The sequence below is a fragment of the Neovison vison genome, chromosome 4 (genome assembly GCF_020171115.1).
Source record: "Neovison vison isolate M4711 chromosome 4, ASM_NN_V1, whole genome shotgun sequence".
Taxonomy (NCBI): Eukaryota; Metazoa; Chordata; class Mammalia; order Carnivora; family Mustelidae; genus Neogale; species Neogale vison.
In genome coordinates, this window is record NC_058094.1 from 213,380,386 (window position 1) to 213,397,345 (window position 16,960).

Here is a 16,960-nt window from a genome sequence, read left to right on the forward strand (position 1 = left end):
ATTTGAAATGTTGTATTAATGTGTAAGTGGTTTCATTGACCCGTCTGTGTCTTCATTCCATCCTCCATTGGGTTAATAATACACATCATTTTTTAAAAGATAGCAGCCTGGTTTTAAGTTTGTGACTATAACAGATTGAAGCTGGGATATTTTCCACATTACCATCAACCATCTAATATAATTGCTCATAAAAATGTCAGTACCAGACTGCAGTTGATATTCTGATTGTCCGCCTTGCATTGGCTTTCAATCTGGTCCCAGGAAGAAGAACACTGGCTAATGAATCAAGATTTAGAACTGTAAAAGTATGAGCATGTGGGGACCTCAATTATTTATTCACTTAACATATATTTATTGAGAACTTAATATGTATTCAGAGCTATGTTAAGCACTGGGGATACAGAGGTAAGACAGACAGTAAGAAGGCAGATCTCATATTCAGTGTCTTTACCACAATAAAATTAAAAAAAAAAAAAAAAAAGAACTCAACCCAGGAGAACCTGGGTGGCTCAGTCAGTTAAGTGTACAGCTCTTGGTTTCTGCTCAGGTCATGATCTCCTTCTCTGCCTCTCCCTGCCCCCTGCTCATTCTCTCTCTCTCTCTCTCTCTCTCAAATAAATACATACATACATACTAAATAAATAAGTAGAACTCAACCCAAAGAAAGAAGAAGTGAATAAGACATAAATGGAAATATTTATGTCCTACTAAAGAGTTTGCTCTGTGAGGACAGAGATCTCTCTTCATCTCTGCTATATCCTTAACAACTTCCGTTTATTTTTTAAAAGATTTTATTTGTTTGTTTATTTCTTTGAGGGAACTAGAGCATGTGCAAGTGGGGAGAAGGGCAGAAGAAGGAGAGTGAGAGAATCTCAAGCTGAACCACACTGAGCATGGAGCCCAGTGTGGCATTCTGTTACGCGACTCCTGAGCCAGAACCAAGACTCCGATGCTGACTGAGCCACCCAGGTTCCCCAACAACTTCCATTTAATAACTGGATGTAGAACCCCAAGTTGGGTCTGACTTACTGTCTCATGAAATAAGAACAGTAGAAGAGACAGCCTCAGAATTTTTTCTCCATATGACATACATGAAGAATGATATTCACAGGAACACATGTAGGTAGGCCTTTCTCTTCCACTCAAAAAAGATTCTTAGAATATAATTGAGTGAAAGTCAAGTTTATAGGGATAACCTTGAATACTTCCTAATGTTTTATTTTATTTTTTTTTAAATTAGGGGCACCTGACTAGCTTAGTCAGTAGACTGTGTGACTTTTTTTTTTTTTAAAGATTTTATTTATTTATTTGACAGAGAGAGATTACAAGTAGGCAGAGAGGCAGGTAGAGAGAGAAGGAGGAGGAAGCAGGCTCCCTGCTGAGCAGAGAGCCCAATGCGGGACTCGATCCCAGGATCCCGAGATCATGACCTGAGCCGAAGGCAGCGGCTTAACCCACTGAGCCACCCAGGCGCCCACTTCCTAATGTTTTAAAAAGTAAATCATGTGGAATCTGAAATTTTTGATGACACATGTCACCAGTAATCGTGCTGTAATTGAGACTCTGTATGGAAAGCCACTGTGGTGTTCACTATGCCTTGATAGATCTATTTGATGTTCAAGTACTTTGAGGTAAGGACAGTTGCTTGAAGGAATTGTCACTTGTCACACTCTCCCTGCTATGGGATTACTGCAAAGACAAAGGTGAGATTGAAAGGCCCACAAAGAATCATTCCTTGAGATTGTTACTTTTATTTTTATTTTTTTAAAAGATTTTTTAAATTTCTTTATTTAACAGAGAGAGAGACCACAAGTAGGCAGAGAGGCAGGCAGAGAGAGGGGGGAAGCAGGCTCCCCGCTGAGCAGAGAGCCCGATACAGGGCTCGATCCCAGGACCCTGGGATCATGACCTGAGCTGAAGGCAGAGTCTTAACCCACTGAGCCACCCAGGTGTCCCGAGATTGTTATTTTTTAAATTTTAGCCCATGGTACCATTTGGGAATTAAACAGTGGATTGATCTGATTTCTAAAAACAAATATAGTGATTGATTTGTCCTAAGATAAAAAATAACCATCTCTTATACCGTACACAAAGATAGACTCGAAATGGATAAAAGACCTCAGTGTGAGACAGGAATTCATCAGAATCCTAGAGGAGAACATAGGCAGTAACCTCTTCAATATCAGCCACAGCAACTTCTTTCAAGATAAGTCTCCAGAGGCAAAGGAAACGAAAGCAAAAATGAACTTGGGATTTCATCAAGATCAAAAGCTTCTCCAGAGCTAAGGAAACAGTCAGCAAAACAAAGAGGGAACCCACGGAATGGGAGAAGATATTTACAAATGACAGTACAGACAAAAGGTTGATATCCAGGATCTATAAAGAACTTCTCAAACTCAACACACACAAAACAGATAATCATGTCAAAAAATGGGCAGAAGACATGAACAGACACTTCTCTGATGAAGACATACAAATGGCTATCAGACACATGAAAAAATGTTCATCATCACTAACCATCAGGGAGATTCAAATTAGAACCACATTGAGATACCACCTTACACCAGTTAGAATGGCCAAAATTAGCAAGACAGGAAACAACGTGTGTTGGAGAGGATGTGGAGAAAGGGGAACCCTCTTACACTGTTGGTGGGAATGCAAGTTGGTGCAGCCACTTTGGAGAACAGTGTGGAGATTCCTTAAGAAATTAAAAATAGAGCTTCCCTATGACCCTGCAATTGTACTACTGAGTATTTACCCCAAAGATACAGATGTAGTGAAAAGAAGGGCCATCTGCACCCCAGTGTTTATAGCAGCAATGGCCATGGTCGCCAAACTGTGGAAAGAACCAAGATGCCCTTCAACAGACGAATGGATAAGGAAGATGTGGTCCATATACACTATGGAGTATTATGCCTCCATCAGAAAGGATGAATACCCAACTTTTGTATCAACTTGGATGGGACTGGAAGAGATGATGCTGAGTGAAATAAGTCAAGCAGAGAGAGAGTCAGTTATCATATGGTTTCACTTATTTGTGGAGCATAACAAATAGCATGGAGGACAAGGAGAGATGGAGAGGAGAAGGGAGTTGAGGGAAATTGGAAGGGGAGATGAACCATGAGAGACTATGGACTCTGAAAAACAACCTGAGGGTTTTGAAGGGGTGAGGGGTGGGAGGTTGGGGGAGCCAGGTGGTGGGTATTATGGAGGGCATGTATTGCATGGAGCACTGGGTGTGGTTCATAAACAATGAATTCTGTTACGCTGAAAAGGCATTAAAAAAATTCCTCATATGAGTGAAAAAAAGAAAAAGATAAAAAAATAACCAGCTCCTGCTAATAAATTTTGTTGTTAAGTAACAAAATAAAACAGTGGTGTTCTGTAAAAAGAACAGATTGGATGAACTTGATGTACCCACCACTGGCTGAAAAGGAGTTTGGGTAAACTTTTTAACCTTGCTAGACCTCCCTAAGTCCCATTTATAAAGTGTTGCAAATGATACTTGTCTTACTGACCTCTGGAGTTGTCATGAAAATCATTTGAGGAAAGGGATATAAAAGCTGTGTTTATTATAAAAGTACTATGTATTTGTATTCTTAACCCATTTGTGATGTCACTAGTCGCTTGAAAATTAGCCCACAAACTGATCTCACTGATGATAGAAGCATAATTGCCCTATGACCAACCCACTTTGTCCCTACCAAGCATTCCAGACATTTCAGTGCAGGAACAAGATCTATGGGAAAAAGTCAAAAGGAGACTGATCAGAGGAATTCCACTGGCCCTTCCCAGGGCCCTGTGCACAAAATGGTCCCCCGTGCGTTGTTATTTTGCTGTTTTTGCCTATGTCCACGGTTTCCAAGACAATAACAGACTGATAACTGGGTGATGATGAACAGACAGAGTAAGTGTGATGATGTTATACCAATTTTCTAGTGCAAAGGACTCAGCATCTCGTAAATGGGACTGTAGCTTTCACTAGCTGCTCTTTCAGCCAGAGATGCCAAAAGATAATGCCGAAGCTGATTTTCTCTAAAATGCTGAGGAATGACATCAACCAGTGATTTTTTTTTCCAGTTTCACCTTTTATTACATGGGTTGGACAAGATGATTCTAGGTTCTGGCATAAGCCCTGAGCCCTCCTGCTGCCCAGATACCCTATGTCAGCATTTTATTCTTCATACCAACAGAGCTCAAGGCTCTGGAGTGGGTCGCAAGCACATAGCTCTGGAGTAGAGGGGAGTGGTGGGCAGGGCTAGCTGGTTGGAAACTGGGGAAGAGGAGCAGGATCATTCCACTTCAGGTATTATTTTGCTTTGTATTTTTGCTCATCTAAGCAACTGGCCTTAAGATGAGCAAAATATAGAAATAAAATATGTAGCCCTGTCCTCAGGTCCTCAAATTTCAAGCAGCAATCAAATGAACACTAGAAAAAGCTTTAAGAATACTTTAAATAAACAAGTATATATTATACAATAGGAACATGAAATTCAATTCACTGAATCAATCAAGTATAATGAGTTGACTGAATTGAATAAATAATCCAATTGCTCGGATGGCCTGTAGTTTGAACTGGAAAACATTGAACTTAGGACACTGCTTCTTTGTGAATATCCAGAATTCCTCAAGACCCACTTCATGGATGGACTGTTAGTAAATTGAGTCTACTGGAATTGAAGGGATTTGATCATGAATCTTCTAATCTTTGTAGTTGCTTCTCTCTATATGTAAGTTCTCTTTATTTGAGAAACTATTCACAGTTCCTTTTTGTGCATGTGTGTGTGTGGTAATAACATAGATGTACTCTCTTAACAAATTTTTAGGTGCACAATGCTATATTATTAACTGTAGGCATTGTGCTGTACAGTAGATCTCTACAACCTTGCTGGCAAGGATGTAGAAAAAAATCAGAGCCCTAAGATAAAAATAGTGCAGCCACTTTGAGAAAATGCCCTGCAGTCCCTCAGTTAAACATAAAATTACCATATGACCCTTCAATTCCACTCCTAGGTATATACCCAAGGGAAATAAAAAAATGTGTCCACACAAAAACTTGGACACACATATTTATAGCAGCATTATTCATAATAGCCAGAAGATGGAAACAACCCGAATGTTCACCGGTGGATGGACGGATGAACAAAATGTGATATAGCCACTCGGTGGAGTATTATTGGCCGTAAAGTGAATGAAGTACTAATACCTGCTACCATATCAATCAACTTTGAAAACATTTTGCTAAGTAAAAGAATTCAGTCACGAAAGACCACATATTATATGATTCCATTCATACGGAATGTTCAGAGGAGGGAACTCTATAGAGACTGACTACAAATTAATAGTTGCTTCAGTCTGGGGGAGGTAAGGGAAACTGGGAGGAGGGTGATGGCTATAGTGTATAATATTTTAATTATTTTCAATGAATATGTTCTATATTGATTTTGGTTGCTCAACTCTGAATATCCTGAACACTATTGAATCATACACTTGAGATAGGTGATTTGCAAACTCTATCTTAATAACACTATTCTTTTTAAAATAAAATAAAATAATACTTGAAAAATAATATATTCTCAATTTAAAAAGAAAAGAAGCTATACATATACAGAAGAGAGGCAGGAAGACCGCATTTATTGGGAAATTAAACATACATAAAATTTAAGTGCACTGTTTCTTATCATGCATTGGAACCCAAACATTTAACATAGCATAGTGCATTCTAAACGATACAACAAACATCAGTGCTTGTTGATAATGATCATGATGTTGGCAATGACAGCAACCAAACCAACTGCCTCTCCAGTCTTTGGACTAGTTAGTATCTGCATCATAGGATCTTTCTTTTGTATGGTAGTTACATCAAAGTCCAGCTGTGGGTATACCAGAAGTCTGTAAAGAGAAAGTTACATTTTTCTCAGGAGTTAACGTCTCATATGTTTGTAGCCACAGGAAGCTTATCAAACACTGACGTCAGCTGCTTTCCCATGAGAAGTCTAGAAATTTCATAATGCCATAAATGACTTTCTCTTTCCCATTTGCTTCAGACAAGTAGAAAAGTTTTCATAATGCTTAAAAATAAACATCTGACCTTTACCCTGCCATGGATACATTCTTACTGCTTCTCCAATCAGAAATTATCTTGCCTGTAAAAATCCACCCATTCTTCTATTAACAATTGAAAGATTTTGGCCAGTACAAATAGCATCATGGATTATTCTTAATTCATTAATTGTTCAAGAAAAAATAGGAAAGGCTGTAGCAAACACACTGTTTAAAGACATCAAGGCCCTTCCTTCATATTCTTATGTAATCTTTTCTGTTCCATTAAGAATTTTTTTCTTCTTCATAGTTGTATAAAATGGCTCCTCTGAGAACATACCTCTAAGATATATCCTTTATATTCCTTGAAATTTTAAGGGAAATTCAAAAAAATTCTATATCTCTAATGGTATAGAAATAAGCGAAGGGTTGATTTGATTCATTATGCTTTCCAGAGACAGAATCACAAGGAAGGAGAAAAAGAAAGGAGGTAAGTTCATTTGGAACCTCTAGGATTCTAGGTCCAATACTAGGCTCATTATATATTTTCTCATTCATTTACTCCCTCACTCCCCCAACACACTTTTATGGAGCATATGTTATATGCCATGGCATATGCAAAATGCTTGGGATAGAATTATTGATAAAGACCTTGTCCTTGCTATCAAGAAGTCTGTCCACATACAATGACAGTCCACTGTGACAATGCCATCATCGAGGCATTAACAAAATACTATGGGACATAGAGGAGGAAAAACCCTTCAAGATAGATTATCATTCTCATTTTTTTTAGTATAGTTGACATACAGTGTTACATTAGTTTCAGGTGTACAACTTAGTGATTTGACAAATTTATATGTTATGCTGTGTTCACCACAAGTGAAGCTACTGGCTGTCCCATTACATCACTATTACAGTATCATTGGCTATATTGCTTATGCTGTGCCTTTTATTCCCATGGCATATTTGTTCTATAATTACAGGTTGTGTCTCCCTCTCCCCTTCACCCATTTTTCCCAAACTTTCACCCCCTTCCCTCTGACAACCTTCAGTTTGTTCTCTGAATTTATAGGTCTGATTTGGCTGTTTGTTCACTTGTTGTTTTCTTTCTTTCTTTCTTTCTTTCTTTTTCTTTCTTTTTTTTTTTTAAGATTTCACTTATGAGTGGAACCATACGGTATTTTTCTTTCTCAGTCTGACCTCTTTCACTTAACCATCACACCAACTAGGTTCATCTGTGCTGTCTCACATGGCATGATCTTAACCTTTTTATGGCTGAATAATATCCTGTGTCTGCGTGTGTGCACATGCATGTGTGTATATACCAGATTTCCTTGTCTGTTGTTGGACACTCAGGTTGTTTCCATGTCTTGGCTATTGTAAATAATGGTGTAATAAACATTGGGGTGCCTATATCTTTTCAAATTAGTGTTTTTGATTTCTTTGGGTAAATACTCAATAGTGAAATTATTGGATTATATGGATTTCTATTTTTAACTTTTTGAGGAACCTCCACACCGTTTCCCAGAGTGGCTGCACCAGTTTATATTCCCACCAGCTATGCACAAGGGTTCCTTTCTCTCCACAACCTTGCCAACACTTGTTATTTCTAATCATTTTGATTTTAAAACAAGTGACTGATATCCAACAAAGAATTTCCTTAAGGTCATACCTCTATTATGACCCCACAGGCTGTACTCTCTCACAATTCCATGCTGCTTTCAAGGAAAAGACCAATGTCCAACCCATCCGAATAGTTTGAAGCTTTTTCAGTCAGCAATGTGGTGAATCTGTTTGTTGCAGAATGCCAACAGAACTTTTACTTTCATTAAATCATTGACTTTTCTTGAATTATATGAACAATTTCCTTAGTTTCTTGCTTTATTTAATCTGCTTGGCTAAATAAATTCCTAATATGGAATCCTGTTAATGCACCTTGTCTCTCTCATATACTGTGTTCTCTGAGTATCTTTATATGTCCTATGCATAATTCCATAGTAATATGAAAAATGTAACTTACGAAAACCAAGAGACTCCATCCCGCAGACCTAACAATTTACACTGAAATACAAGTGTACTGTGAATAAATATTACTCAAGATACATAGGCAAAAACTTAAATGGAAACATACGATTTAAACAAGTCAAGAGGAAACCTTGTGCAAGAGCTTGATACACACGTGCAGCACTGGAGGTAGATTTGGGAAGGTGGGTGGTTGAAAGTGAACAGAAGAAACAGTGTGGTTAGTGAGCAAGGGGCTGAATGGACGTGAAGTTTCACCACATCTTAAGATGATAAGTAGCCCCTGTATTTGAATTGCTTTGGTATGGGCCACTTGCAAAAACATTCAAACTTTCCCTTCTAAGATATAGTAAGCCAAAATATATCTATGGAAAGTTCACTAAGTCATTGGTAAATAATCCCGTGTTGACTTTTAATTTAGAAATAACTGGCCAAATTGATCCCAGCCTTTCCGACTACGGTTTTCCCCCTACAGAGTACATTGATTTGTATTACCTTCTTGTTTTCTCTCATTGTTTGTCTTTCTTTTTGTTATTGTATTTTCCTACTGGTATAATATATGACCAGAAATATTGAACATGCATGATTTTATGTATTTTGAGCTCATAAATTTCCTTTAGTTGTCATCTTTCCCGAGTGAGGCTTCATCTTTTTCTCTTCACATGTTATAAAAATAATCTTTTTATTGATGTATAATGTACTGGAAAGTGTACAGATCATACTTGTACAGCATATTGAATTTTCACAAAATGAATATAATGATAGAATCCCCTACCAGATCAAGAGACAGAATATTACAGGGCGCCTAGGTGGCACATTCGGTTAAGGGTCTGCTTTCAGCTCAGGTCATGATCCCAGGGTCCCAGATTGGGCCGAGCCTCAGGGTCCATGCTTGGTAGGGAGTCTGCTTCTCTCTCTCTCCCTCTGCCCTTACTCCCTATTTGTGTGCATGCTCTCTCTCAAATAAGTAAATAAAATCTTAAAAACAAAAACAAAACAAAACCCAGAACATTACTAGCACCCAAAAAAGCCCCCTTTGTGCCCCCTTTTATAGTCAACCTTTGACCCCTTACCCTCACTACCTCAGGATAACCGTTATTCTGATTTGTAACACCAAGTATTAGTTCTGTGTGTTTTTTAATTTTATGTTAATGGAATCCTCTTCTGTGTGTGTGTGTGTGTGTGTGTGTGTGTGTGTGTGTTTGAGAGAGAGAGAGAGAGAGACTTCTGTTATTTAACATCATGCTTCTGAGATTCATTGCCTGAGCAATACTTAGATCATTCTAATTATTATACAGTATTTCATTATTTGCCTCCCTCAACTTAGACTTTTAAGATTTGTTTGTTTATTTGAGAGCGAGAGTGCAAGGGAGGGAGGGGCAGAGGGTGAGGGAGTGAGAATCCTCAAGCACACTCCCCACTGCGCACAAAGCTGATGCAGGACTCAATCCCAGGACCCCAAGAAAATGACCTGTGCCGATACTAAGATCAGACAAGCAACCAACTGAGCCACACAGATACCCCTGGGTTTTTGTTGTGTACATACCTAAGAGTAAGATATCTTGGTCACAGGATACACAAATACTCCACTTCAGAGCTGAAACTGCCACATGCTTTTCCTAGTGTTTGTACCAGTTTACACTCCCACAGCAGTGCCTGAGAGTTCCAGCTGCTCACCAACACTTTGAATTGTCCGTCTTGTAAATTTCAGCTATTCTAACAGTGTATGGTTTTAATTTGAATTTTTCTAGTGATTGAGATCCTCTTTTGTGAAGTGCCTATCAAAACCTTTACCCATTTTCCTACTGGGTCATCTACCTTTTTCTTACTGATTTTGGGAATTCTTTTTATATTCTGGATATAAGCCCTTTGTCAGATATATGTATCGCTAATATTTTTTTCTCAACCTGTGGTTTGACTTTTTCCTCTCTTTATGGTTCTTAATTTTAATGCAGTGAAACTTATCAATTTTAATTTCCTTATGGTTAGTGATTTACAAAATCTTTGCCCATCTCAAGAACCTGGACATATCTTCTACTTTTTTTCTGAAAGCTTTTATGTGTCAGCTTTCACATTTAGATCTATACTTAATCTGGAATTTTTGAAGGGTGTGGGGTGAAGGGTATGATGTTAAACAGAGGTCAAGACTTAGCTTTCTTTTTTTCCATACGCACACCCAGTTGAAGTACTGTTTGATGTTGTTTTCCTCCACGTGGGGTTAATCTATGTTCTGGTAGTTTGATAGACTTGGAAAGTTAACTTTAGCTGAATTAGGGCTGAGGTCAGTTTGTATCGCTCTGTGGATCTTCATTCTGCCCCTTCTCCTTGAGCAAACTCTCCAAGGGTTCTATTGCGATTGTGTCCCTAGACACTTTCTTCTTCTTTTTTTTTTTCCTTGCTTCCATTTTTTTAATCAAGGCATAATTTACATATAGTAACATTTGCTCCTTTTAGTAGGATTCCATTGAGTTTTGACAAATGCATATGGCTGTGTAAAAACCACCACAATTAGATATAGAGTACCTCTGTCGAGTCCAAAATGATTCCTCCTTCTTGAAGTGTTTCCTACTCAGCTCTGTGCAGCTGCTGAAAACTGTGCTGCGAAGAAGTGTCCTGCTTGGTTTCTTGTTCTCTGTCATGTTTTTGTGTCTTAAGGATTCAGCAAATGCCTTGAGGGAGAAATCACTGAATGTGAGGCCACTTTTCCAGGCCTTCTTTCTCTCTAGGATGTTGGCCCCTAAAGTCTTGGTTACTGCAACAGCACTCTGATGCCTTCAAACAGATTTTTGGAATTTTACCCAGATTTTCTAGCTGTTCTCGTGAGCACTAAACTGCCACAAGCTACTTGTTTATAGGCAAATGCATAAGTCGGTCAATCTGCATTAAACAGACTCATTTAAGAACCTCCCCAAATTTTTTCTTGGGTATAAATCTCAAAAGAGTAAAAGAAGTGTCATTATTGGCAGCCATGACTACTCATGTACACATAAGTGTACAGTCATGGGAAGAGCTTTGGAATCAAACAAATCTGGGTACGATTCCAGCTCTGCTACTTATTAACTATGTGATAGTGAATCTGAATCTTAACTTGCCTTCAAATGGGGCTAATAAAAACAACTGGTTTCCTAGTTTTCTTTTGAAGATTAAAGGAGATAACAGATGTCAAGTACCTTGCACATAGTAGGTATTCAATAACTGATAGATATTATTTTGTAATGTATTATCATTTCTCTTGGAGCTATAAAGTACACTCGTCCTTAGAAATGATGGGGGGGGGGTTGGGAGGCTCAGGGGTCCCTGCAACACAGTATCCTTTGTTGAGCAGCCTGTTAGATGCTAAAAGGGGTGAGCTCAGCTGAGCTTATTTTATTCACAACCAGAACAAAGTCATTCACAGATACTGAGACATGTTCAAGACATTTTCCCCCCTTGGAAAATCATAGAATTATATACAAACCATGTGAATTGGAGGGATCTTAAATCTCTGTTCCAAAAAAATTCATGTTACAGATGAAGGAATTGAGGGCCCTAAAGTGGCTAAATGACTTGGTCAAGGTCAGTTCTCTCGTTAGTATTTATTTAAGTGACCAAATTCCCTAAGATCACATATTTCTTCCCTTATAAAACACTCCCAGCTCCCATATTCAACTATAAATGAAAAACAGAGACAATTCACAAGAGACAATTAGTGATGTTTTATTGTTACTGGCTCATTCTGACTAAAACCCATAGATCTATTTTTAAATATTTTATTTTAATTTCCATCCCCACAAATTATGTGACTTCCTGCCAACTACGACTGACATAGCTACTTATCATTCCTTTCCCATTCCAAAGATTATGTCCTGTAACTTTTCGTTCTTCTGTTATTAAGAAGTATTCTGCCTTACCCTCCAATGCACAAGACTGAAAGGAGCTCACATAGACCCACGGACAGAAGCTCTCTTCAAGTTTGCCAAGTGAGAGGGGGTGCAGGGGACCTCTATCATTCTGGGCACTGAATGCAAAGGTGGCCATGTGCATCCCTGGCACTCTCCTCTGTGGGTAGGGCCAGATTACCAGCACCATTGCCACTGTCATCATTTCCAGCAAAGGCAGTATTTTAAAGATCATTTTTTGGTAAGTCCCTTGTTCAGCTCATTTCAGCATTGTGTTCTCTGCCAACAGACAGATAGGCCTGAGTCCCTTAGGGGCCAAGTAACTTGAAAGAGTTTGCACGATTAAAGAGCACAGAGTCATCTTATAAAAGCCTCTACCTCATGCCAGGATTCTCAAGGACTCCTCCTGGTACACTCTTTCCCTAGATCTTCACATGGGCTACTCCTTCCTAGAAATGGATCTGCAGCCTCAGTGTCTTCTCTTTGGAGAGACCATCTTCCACCATGCAACTCTGGTGGCCTTCCATTGGCCCTCTATTTCAACTTGTGGTTTTATTCACTATCAGAAGTACGTGTATTGTCTCTACTCCACCAGAACACAGGCTCTGGGCAAGCCATCCTTGCTCATCCCGGTGGGCCCCATCCTGGTGCAGAGTACTCATTCAGTGAATCAGTGAATGTGGGCGTGGTCCTTTAAATACACCCAGCAAACTGGATCAGCCCTTGGGTTTGAGTACTCGCTTCACTACTTACTCGCCGGGTGAATCGAGGCAAATGACTTAAATACAATGAGCTTTTTAGGGCTAAGACTGAATGAACCTCACTAGGTTGCTATAGAGATCAGACCAGATAGACGTGTACCAGATGCTTAGCACAAGGGTTGGCACTAAGAGTCCTTAATATATAGTATTTATCGTGTCCGTAAGGAAAGCAGGGCATATTATAAGAATCATGGCAGATTTTTAAAGATAAATATTAATGTTAAAATAAGGGGCCCTAATACAACTACATAAAATTTTAAAGTAATTAAAACTTGGTTTTCGTTGGCTCTACAAAGTTATTCATTTTTTATAAAGAACCCTAATTTAACCTTTGCAATAACTACCTGTTATAATTACAGTTGAAGACCCTCCCTTTCACCCAACCCTTTGGTATCCATTTAGAAAATGACATCTTTCTGTGAATACTTGGCGGTAGGAATTTTAAGGTAGAATTGTAATCACTTTTTGCAAATTTGTACTGGCAATGTAACCTAGGAAGGTGCTGGTTTCTGTTTCTCATGCTACCGACTGGTTTTAGCTAGAGGTTTTTTTTTTTTTTTTGAGGTTTTTAAGAAAATCACTACTCTTAGGGCACTAGAAATCTGATTGAGAGAAGAGAAATTTCTTCTTTCCTTTTATTACACCTTGATTCTCCCAGAGCGAATGCTTTCATATAAAACCCAAATGTCCTCACATGCCTGAGCAGACGGTTCAATCAAAGGAGCAATAAATAGCACCTGGCTGTTTGCCATGGGCTGGGAAGGGGGTTGTGGGAAGAAGACGGGCTCACTTGCCTAACACAATCCTTCTCTCTGTCGCTTTCCCTCGTCCTTCATCTCAGGGCTTTTCCTTCTTTACCATCCCGTCTAGACTCAGCTTTGCCTGCAGAGAATTTCGGTAACTGCCTCTGAGCCAGGTCAGCCAGAATCCATGCGTTGGGCACTGAATTAAAAGCTCAAAGGGTTCCAGTGAATAACAGTTCGTCCTGGAAACTATTGGAAGTTGCACGGTAACTAATGGTAGAAAAAGATTTTAAAACAGGGAGTAAGCACTTCATTGGTTTTGTGGCCCTTCGATTCAAGCTTGGAAAATAGAAAGGAGGGATGTCTGAAGGCAAACTCCACTTCTCAGTCACTTTGCCATTCCTTTTGGAATCCTTCCTTTTCTCTCTTTGCCTCACGAACAAGAAAGTTCATGAACGTAGACCTGGCCGCTATAGACCAAAACCAGTTTTTCCCACTGGTAGCATTTTCTTCCTCTATTTTTCCTTTATTCTTTTCTAAAATTAAAAGTAAAAATGCTGAGGGAATTGAACGTAGGGAAAGGAAAACTAGGCACATAAATACTGATCCTGCCAGAGGGTTTGGGGAAGATACTGGGACCTGTTTTCTCTGCCAATTTCAGTGTCTCTCAGTATGTTCAGTTTCAGTCCAGGCATACAACTCTTGCTTCCTTCTAGTCTCTGATGTCTTTGTTGAAGCTGGAAGGTCAAGGATGGGCGGTCTCTGTGGGGAGGGTCCGATAATCTATATCACATTCCAAATATAGGCAACTATTTTTAAGTTGCAGATTCCTGGGTACCTCTCTAGAGTATCCCGTATATTTTTTCAAAGCCCACCCCCCAGAGGATTCTGATGTGTAGCCAGACTAAGAACCCCACTTCTAGGGGTTCAATATACCATAAACACCATAAGGCCAAGCACCAGGACTGTTTGTTCGTTTTCACGTTCCTGATATGTTCCTGGGACACAGGGCACTCAATATACATATATGTGTCTATAAATTAATTTATAGGAGCACTCTTTGTAATCAGTTCTCATCTAAACTCCATCCTCAAGTACTCTGCTAAGTTTTAGCAAGTGGTTCTTATTTTGATGGGAAGAAAAAGGGAACAGAGACTGCCTTGAAAGCTAATGAACACTAATATACACAAATTTGGCCTATGGTTTTGGGAAACTCATCCATGGTTTCCATTCATTCATCCAACAGATACTTCTTTTTGTCCTGCTACATTCTGGTGGGGGACTAGGAACTATAAGGAACCAGATTATGAAGCAGCCTTAGGCAGGCTTTCCATCTAGGAAATGTCTCACTATTATTGTCCTCTTCTCCTCAGGTTTATAGAAAAGAGCTCCAAAGTTGGACCCACAGTAGAAGAAAAGGAATCTAAGTGGGATTCGGAGCTCTTGTCACTTTCTGGCTTTGTAACCCAGAAGTGTATTTATATGTTTTATCATTCCAACTGGATTTTAGTCTCCTTAAGATGAGGGCCACATTTCCAGAATGCTGAGCCGGGAACTTTAGCTGTAGGACAGTACCACAGATGTTTGCACTTGGGACCAATGGGAAGAGGTGGTAGAGGTTGAGGGAGGGGAGCTATGGATAGCCTGAGTGGCCGTTCAAGATTAAGGAAAGGGGTGACACCCAGATTTGCTGACGAATCTGTGAGGTTCCCTGATCCTTAGTCTGCAAAACAGCCTTCCTCAGATGGATACAAACCATAAGTAACATGCTAGGCAGCTTTTCTTTTCGTTTCGTTTAGTTTCGTTTCATTTTGTTTTGTCTTGTTTTACCTGTGAAAACTGAAATGAGGATCTAGGAATCCAGATCTAGGTTCTAGCATGAGATTCCAAGCCAGTCCCTTCACCTCTGTGAGCTTCTGTTTTCTTCCAATGCCCAGTGGCAGAGGCTGGGGATGGATGAAAGCAAGCTATATTCTTAAGGTCCTCTTGAGACCCATTACTCGATTAAAGGCAAACATTAAAAGCGTAAAATTGCATTTCATACTCATACTTATTAGAAGTCCTTGTTGCATCATGTTGGGAAAGGTTTAAGGGTGTGATGGTGATTTACTGTTACAGTTGTTATTTCTCTGGTCTTTTCTAATGTTTAATATTTATTGCTGTATTTCAAGTACAAGAGAGTCATCGTAATCCTCTAGACTCTCTCCTACCAATTACTCAAGTTCCTGAACATCATCAACAGAAGACTCTGGACAAAGCAAAGGGTCCAAATGGTCTTTGAGAGTCTGAAGCTTGGGAGGATTGAGGTTTGGGCTTAGAAGGTGTCCTTAACTATGTTCCAAAGCCTTTGTCTTTGATTATTGGCATTTGTAGTACTCCCTGTTCTGTCTCAACTATACCACCTTCTCTACCCCATTATTTATAATAAGTTAGGGGTTGACACTGGAGTAATTATATTCATTTTCTTTACAATCCGATTGCACAACATCCATCAATGCCTTATTTCCCTTTTAAGGTCCTAACTTACAATAATACCTGAGTAAAAAATTGTGTTTTAAAACATACAGTTTACATTAACTAAAATTCATTCCATTTAATCATGTTTCCATTCTCCTTTTATACCAGGTATCATTAAAACATTTTAAGATCCTTCAATCAAATTCTACAAGGATTGGTGATCAACCAGAAGGCTCAGAAGCGACATCTGATTGTACACCTGTGAGTAGCATTTATATTATTGAGGGGGAGGGGAAGCTTTCTTTTTAGCAATTACACAGCCACTCTGTGCCTGATTTTTTAAATTCTTATGCCTAAAGATGCACTGTGAGAAGCCAGGCCTTCTGCTGTGCTCCTCATAGCTTATTTACCAATTAATCTATCAAGTTTGGAAGAACTGTTTTTTCTGCTTTGTAATTTGATTTCTTGCTTTATTTTTTCCCACATAAATAATATCTTAAGTACAACAGTCCCAGATCAATAGTAATGAAGTCCTCACTTCCTGCAGAGAATGCTGATGACTTGAGAGACTGGGGAGATAATGAGTCAGTCTTCCCCAGTGCATAAGCTCACCTTTGCACAGATGCTGGTGATTTCAGGGGCAATAAGTACCTTTCACTGCCTGTGAGCCCTCCTCAGCCAGAAGGAGAACTTCCACAGGCCAGAGGTCTGCTGGGGAGCAGAAAGAGGGGATTTCAGAAGGGAGAGGATGTAGAAAGTAAAGGAAACTTTACTGGTTCACAGTGTTGCCCAGGCTGGCACCAGTAGGAGGGAAAGTTTTTGAGGAATTTAGCGTGGTTCCCAGGCAAGTGTTATTTCCGGATTATATCCCTTGCACCCTGTATTAGTTTGCTCGGTTGCCATAGCAACATACCACAGACCGGGTGGCCTAAACAACAGAAATTTCCCCACAGTTCTGGAGGCTAGAAGTCTGAGATCAAGATGTCAGCAGGGCCTGCTTCTCCTGAGGCCTCGCGGCTTGGCTTGCAGATGGCTGTCTTCTCCCTGTGTCTTCACG

The 16,960-nt window shown here is 39.4% G+C and overlaps 1 protein-coding gene across 2 annotated transcripts in view; it reads left to right on the top strand.

Moving 5' to 3' along the window:
- The window catches only part of CALD1 (caldesmon 1), a 184,190-nt gene that overhangs the window by 49,886 nt on the left and 117,344 nt on the right, over positions 1 to 16,960 (top strand). For both annotated transcript variants that reach the window (XM_044246602.1, XM_044246605.1), the window contains exon 2: positions 16,072 to 16,164. The gene's annotated coding sequence lies outside the window, so the exon portion shown is untranslated. The remainder of the gene's footprint in view (positions 1 to 16,071; positions 16,165 to 16,960) is intronic.